A 6,576-nucleotide genomic window follows, 5' to 3' on the forward strand; every position below is an offset into this window, starting at 1 on the left:
GGTCTGGTTATGGGGTGTGGGGAAGGGGTGCGCTTCAGGAAAAATCAGATTTCCTTTTTTTTAATCTTCCATTTTCTAACACAAGATTGAGGTATAGTCACCTCCTTGGTGTCACACTTAGGACCCCTTTTTCACCGTCCTGCTGACAATATAATATCCTCCCTATCTGACCACTGTTGTTGGAGATCACACCAGCAGCTGCCTCCAAGTCGCCATCTTGGTTCCACCCCTCTATTTTTTTCTCTTTTGCAAGTCCACATGTTTCTGTTCTCTGTATTCCACACAGATGAGTAAAACCATCCAGCAGCAGTTGCTGGAATATTTTTGAAACAATCTTGTTACAAAATGTAAGGAGGTTGTGGGGATGTAGTAGAGCCTGGCAGGGCTTGACCTGAGGAGTTCATCTATCCTTTCAGTCTCTCTCTACTGAGGTTGAGCAAGAAGAGAAAGGAGTAACCCCAAATGTTTGTCCTGTCTTATCAGACTCCCTGCCTCACAAAGCAGCCTGCATTCCTGATACTATGACCATTAGATAAAATGAAAGGGAGAGATGTTGGGAAATTGTGAAGATGTGTTTGAGCTCTGCAGGGCTTGACTTGAAGGAAACATCTACATAATCATTGTTTGCATGAAAGATCCCCACCCATTCCATTCCTCTGACCTATCTTCTTTCTACCCTCAAGACCCTCCCTGTCTCCAGGGTAATATTATTATTCCTACCAGTTAAAACCCTTGCAACAGTTGCTAAGGAAGGTCCATACCATTCAGGCACCCTTTGCCTTTCTCCACCCCTTTCCTAACCATGTATGGTATTGTCAAGCCACTTCTGTTTGTCTTGTCTCTTCCATGTCCTGACCTGGAGGAGGGCAGCGTGAAGACCAGGAGGCTGACGCTGGACATTGAGGTTTTTGCCAGGTGGTTTGACCAGGTGTGCTACCGCCCTACTCTGGAGCATTCGAATGAATAAAGATTTATATTGCTTTGCCGCCACAAGCTTAGTTCCTGGGTCATCTCTCATGTGTCGCTAGCCCGACAACAAAAGATGAAGGCAGATCTGCATTACAATCTGCAATTGTCTGCAGTTTACAGTCCCCATTTTTTTTTTAAAGATTTCATTTATTTATGAGAATGATAGGAGGAGAGAGAAAGAACCAGAGATCACTCTGACACATGTGCTGCCTGGGATCAAACTCAGGACTTCATGCTTGAGAGTTCAAAGCTTTACCACTGCTCCACCTCCCGGACCACTACAGTTCTCAATTTTAAAAATTGATACTTATCTGAAAGGGAGGGGTCAGGTGCTGGTGTACCCAGTTAAGTGCACATTGTACTAAGCTCAAGGACCCACTCAAGGATCCAGATTTGAGCTCCAGCTCCCCTCCTTCAAGGGAACCACTTCAAAAGTGGTGAAACAGTTTTCTATCTTTCTGTCTCCCTCTCTGTTTTCCCCTCCTTTTCAAATTTCTTTCTGTCCTATCCAATAAAATGGGAGGGAGTGTCCACAAGGAGCACTGAGCCCCAGCCATAACCATGGAGGGGGGAAAAAAAAAAGCCCTGAAAGGGTTAATAGGCTAAGATGAAAGCTGTTATCTTCATTTGTTACCAGAAGTGAAAGGTTTCACCTGCAATAATCAGGTGTTTTCTTACAATACCTTATGTGTGAGCTTCTAGCCTTGTCTGATTTACTTAAATATAGAACTGAATCTCTATAGTGTTTGAACTAATGTCATTGTAACTCCTGTCTTCTTCCATTGTGTGTTTTGTGAAATACATTGTGTTTATATTACTTTGTCATCATTCCGCCAGAGAAAGGGATTTTTTTAGTTTTTTTTTTTTTTTTTTTTTTTTTTGCAGTCTTCTGCATTTCATCATTTTCCTTTTATAACTAAATAATAAATGATTACTCTTTATTTAATAATATCATGCCATTTTATATATTTACTTTCTGAGCATATTAACTCCCATTATAAATAACATTTATGTTTCTAGTTGCATGTATCCTTTTGGAGCACTGGTGTCATCAGTATACTTGTATGGAATAGATTCAAGTCCATAGTTTCTTTGAAAAAAAAACTTTATAAAAAACATAATCAAGTGGTCCAGGATGTGGTGCAGTGATAAGGCTTTGGACTCTCAAGCATGAGGTCCCAGGTTCAATTCCCAGCAGCACATATGCCAGAGTTATTTCTGGTTCTTTCTCTCTCCTCCTATCTTTCTCAGATAAAAAATCTTTTAAAAAAGCATAATCAATAAATGGGTAAAAGTACTGTCAAGAATCAGTGGTCAGAAAGTAACTGCTTTTGAGTATCACAAGTTGAGTGAAAGTAATCTATGATCTCATAGAGAACAGGACTGTGACCACCTGATGCAATCTCCACATTTCAAGAACATTCTTGATCACTTTACCATTAATGTGCTGACATTACCATGACCTTCAATTCTGTTTGTTTAAAAATATGTAATATTCTACATTATCTAATTTTATTCAAATATGAAAGAACAGGTGCTGGTTATAATTCATAAGTAAAAGATATCTGACTGACTTAAAAGAATATGATGCTTAATCAATGTAATTAGAGCCTTTGTCCTTAGCTTGAGGAAAGCAATTATTGTTAATAAATGTTCTCACAAAGAGAAAGACACATGAAGAGAAAATTATATATTTTCATTTGTTTGATTTTTTTTTTCTCTTGTGGGACCATAAGAAGTGATCAAATAGTTTACATAACATCTTGTAAAATGCAGCACAGAGTCCAGTTGAGAATATTTTGTTCCAGATTCAATCCCATTTGTCTTGATTACAAAAACTTTTACACATGCTAATGTTGTCATGGTGAGAAAAGCTTCAGGCAATTGAACTAATCATTAATTAAAGAGAGAAATTCTACCTTGGGAAAGCTTTGTAGATTTTTAAAAAGAAGTTATTGAAATGGAAACAGTACATAATGTCATAAAAGGACCATCATTGCAAATAAAAGTCATTGAACTCAGCATGTAAGTTCATGAGCAACTTTATCAGACTTGCCAGATCAGTATGTTCTTCATATAGACCCTGTAAATAAGGTACCAATGCATTCATTTTACCTCAGTGGTTCAACATAATATAGGAAAGTTATTATGTGGAATATCTCATTCCTTCATTTTGATGGTGCCCATAAACTAGTTTATTGAGATATCAGTAATAATGGGAGCTTATGATTCTACTGTTTGTTTTGAGTGTAGTTACTACAAAGGAAGATCAAATCATCCCATTGAAGATAAAATAGGTAGATTACAGAATCAACAGTAAATAACTGGGTTAACATTTAGAGCTATAAATCTCTGTCATTTAGTTATGCCGTATTTACCTGAGATGGAAGATAACAGATATAAAAAAGCCAAGAGAATGAATTACTAAAGAGATTAGGTTTTTTATTAAAAAAAAATGTACATAAGGAGAGAGCACTGTAAAAATACATGCTTTTGATTATCCATGTTGCCTCCTTTTTCAAGAAATGATAAAATGATCACTCTTAGGCAATTCTCCAAAAGAAATGAAAACACACCTTTCCAATATTTGGGAGCTACTCTCATCCGTGATCCATCTTTCTAGCCCTTTTTTCCAAGCATGACATCATCTCCCCAAACAATAACTTAGATTCACCTGCATATCAGATGTCAGCACCCCATGTTCATAGCTGCATTATTCACAATAAACAAAATATAGAAACAACCTAAATTCTCATCAGCAGATGAATGACTAAATAAGTTATAGGGTACATACTCAATGAAGCACTACTCAGCAATGAAAAGGGATATCGTGTCCTTCAGGACAGAATGGATGGAACTGAAAGTGAAGTTAGGTAAAGAAGTGAAGAACAACTACTGGATGGTTCCAATCTCGTGTGGAATACAGAAAATTAAAACACATAAATTTGCAACAACAACAAAAAAATATGCAAGAAGAGAGAAAGAAAACAAAGTTGTCAAAACATCTCTGCAATCTTGGGATAATTTATGGTGATTATCACTGGGGATAGGTACATAAAACTTTGGTGGAAGAAGTTATATGGAAGTATACTGCTGTTACCTTATAAACTTGTAAATAACTAATTAAAAAAAGAGAATCAATAAACATGTATGACCACTAAATTCTACTATTATATATTTATGATTTAATACATAGTTCAGACCAAAAAAAAAGATCTTCCTTGACAACCTATCATGAATCTTACAGACAGAACTATCTCCAGTAAAACATAATCATTTCTCATCTTAAAAACTCTGTTATATCAAAATATTCAGAAATTGGCATGTTACCAAAACAAAAGCTCTACATTGAAAGTTATAAAATTTTGTTCTGCCTTTTGGAATCTTGTGAAAAAACAAACAAACAAACAATAATTCTTCAGTAGCCAAGTCTCTGATTGAGTTAGCAAATTTATTTTTGTGTTCCATATCATATATGCCTTAGTGACCACCTTCAAGAAACAGTAACAAATAAAAGAACATATCTGAGTGATACTCTTAGCTCTGTTGGTCTGCTTCTAAATTCTGCTTCTAAGACCCCTTCTGTTGCACTGCTTAATAGCTGTGGTCTATTTACTTAATCACTGTGTTACCTGGGAACCACCCTGACTGTAGGGCATTGGTTTAATCCCACTGGTTCAAATTCTCTTTTTGTTCCACCCCCTCTCCTAGTCACACCCTGTTCTCCACCACTAGTTTGCATTCTTTTTTGACTCCACCCTCTCTATGTCACATCCTGTTTCCACCCTACTTGAGTATAAATACAGCTGCTCTTCTGATATAACACACAGTGGAATTGCCTTCTGACACCCAGAGTCCCAGAGTCTCTCTCCCACCTGCAAATCTAGCCCGGCATAGCTCAACTATTAGGCCTTGATAATATCCAAAGGTCTTGAAATTAACTTATTTATTTTTTTAAATTTTTGCAATGAAAATAGTACCTGAACTTATAGCTTTAAAAAAACTATTAAAATTTAACTGAATTGTAATGAGTGTATGTTAGAAAGAAAATCATTTTGGAGGGAAAAGATGATATAAATGATTTCACATGAAAACAGGAGAAACTTGTGTTGCCTTCAACTCTAAGAATGGTGCAAGAATTCAAAATTTATGAACAAAATCAACTATAAAAACCAGGTTAAGACAGGTGAATTTGGACTAAGGAAATAGCATAATGGTTATGCAAATAGACTTCCATGCCTGAGGCTCTGAGGCTCTGAGGCTCTGAGGCTCTAAGGCCCCAGGTTCAATCCTCAGCATAAGCAAGGTCAGAACACTGCTCTGGACTCTTTGTATCTTTCCCTCTGTATCTCTCTCATTAAAATAAATAAAATATGGGGGAGTCGGGCTGTAGCGCAGCGGGTTAAGCGCAGGTGGCGCTAAGCTCAAGGACCGGTGTCAGGATCCCGGTTCGAACCCCGGCTCCCCACCTGCAGGGGAGTCGCTTCACAGGCGGTGAAGCAGGTCTGCAGGTGTCTGTCTTTCTCTCCCCCTCTCTGTCTTCCCCTCCTCTCTCCATTTCTCTCTGTCCTATCCAACAACAAAGGCATCAATAATAACTACAACAATAAAACAACAAGGGCAACAAAAGGGAATAAATAGATAAAATTTAAAAATAATAATAAAAATAAATAAATAAATAAATAAATAAATAAAATATTTTTAAAGAGCATATATGCGTGTCCATAAGAGTGAGAGAGTATGTTTCTATGACACAAATATGCCTATGCAGATAAAACTGTTGTGCTTCTTCCTAGTTTTTGAATAACTCTAAATTCTTAGCTCTCATTCTCTGAAAAATTAGAAACATTAAGCTACTATAAGATAGTTCTAATTTAAATAGGATTTTTGAAGCCTGCCATGGTTTTTATACCTTTACATCAACCATACACAATATACATCTGTACCTTTGTGTTCATAATACATACATTTTAATATATATATATATATAAAGAGAGAGAGAGGAGAGGGAGAGAGAGAGAGAGAGAGAGTGAGCACTGATTGACTCCAAATTCAAATGTCTAGTATCAGGTCTAACTAAATTATATAATGATTTCTTATAGAATTCTTTCATTTAAATATAATCTGTAATTCTCTAAGCCATTTTTCAGACTTTTGGTGTTAGTTTTCACAGCAAATGAATTGTACTCTCTATTTATACTATAAATATTCCTGAAAATAAATAATATATGATATATTTATAAAACTATTGAAATGTATAGGTGTGTAAGTTTACAATATTTGGACTTAAAAACACTTTATCCTGGGAGTCGGGAGTCTGTGCACAAGGACGGGCGTAAGGATCTGGTTCCAGTTCCTGGTTCCCCACCTGAAGGGAGTCGCTTCACAAGCAGTGAAGCAGGTCTGCAGGTGTCTGTCTTTCCCTCTGTCTTCCCCTCCTGTCTCCATTTCTCTCCCCTCCTCTCTCCATTTCTCTCTGTCCTATCCAACAACAAAGACAATAATAACTACAACAATAAAACAAGGGATACAAAAGAGAATAAACAAAAGAATATTAAAAAACACTTTATATCTCAATTTATTAAGTTTCCTAAACATAAGGAGTAT

This window comes from Erinaceus europaeus, chromosome 3, assembly GCF_950295315.1.
Source record: "Erinaceus europaeus chromosome 3, mEriEur2.1, whole genome shotgun sequence".
In the NCBI taxonomy this organism is placed as follows: domain Eukaryota; kingdom Metazoa; phylum Chordata; class Mammalia; order Eulipotyphla; family Erinaceidae; genus Erinaceus; species Erinaceus europaeus.